This window comes from Microcebus murinus, chromosome 2 (genome assembly GCF_040939455.1).
Source record: "Microcebus murinus isolate Inina chromosome 2, M.murinus_Inina_mat1.0, whole genome shotgun sequence".
NCBI lineage: Eukaryota > Metazoa > Chordata > Mammalia > Primates > Cheirogaleidae > Microcebus > Microcebus murinus.
The window spans coordinates 85,628,376-85,629,328 of record NC_134105.1 but is presented as its reverse complement, the minus strand read 5'-3'; positions in this window follow the sequence as shown (position 1 = coordinate 85,629,328).

Sequence of the window (953 nt, the reverse complement as noted above, 5' to 3'; positions counted from 1 at the left end):
TGCCCTTTGTTTTCTTTTTTCTCTTCTTATTCTGACTTCTTGTTCTGACTTGGTTTCAACTGACCACTTTATACAATTCCATTATGTCTCCTATCTAAGCATATCAATTATATATTTTTTAAATTTAGTGATTGCCTTGGAGTTCACAATGTACATTTTAAAATAATGTGAGAGTATATTCAAATAACACTTTTCCTGTTAATTTGTAGTGCAGGTAACTTATGACCAAGTAGTCCCAATTTCTTTCTCTCTTCCTTTGTGACACTGTTAATATTCATTTATCCATATGCTACAATCAGTCAAAATATTTTTAGTGTTATTACTTTAAATAATTACATTTAAGAATAAGAAAGAATAAATATTTTACTTGCATTTGTTTTTTCTCTGATGCTTTTCTTTTTTTAGGGACTACTTTCTCACTTATATCACTCTCCTGCCTGAAGAGATTTTCTTAATATTCCTTATCGTGAAAATTACATAGCAATGAATTCCCTCAGGTTTTGATTTTGTTTGTTTTTGAGACAGGGTCTCGCCCTGTCATCCCTGCTAGAGTGAAGTGGTGTCATCATAACTCACTGCAGACTCAAACTCCTGGGCTCAAGCGATTCTCTCACCTCAGCCTCCCAAGTATCTTGAACAACAGGCATGCACCGCCACATCCGGCTATTTTTTCTATTGTTTTATAGAGAAAGGTTCTTGCTCTGTTGCTCAGGTTAGTTTCAAACTCCTGACCCCAAGCAATCTTCCTGCCTTGGCCTCCTAATGTATTAGGATTACAGGCATGGGCCACTGCACCTGAACTTTTGTTTTTTTGAGAAAGTCTTTACTCATTCTTCACTTTTGAATGAGAATTTTAGGTTTTCAAATTTTCTTCTTTTAACGCTAAATATTTCACTCCACTCTCTTATTGCTCACATGGTTTCTTATTGTCTTACTCTGGACAGGCTACTATA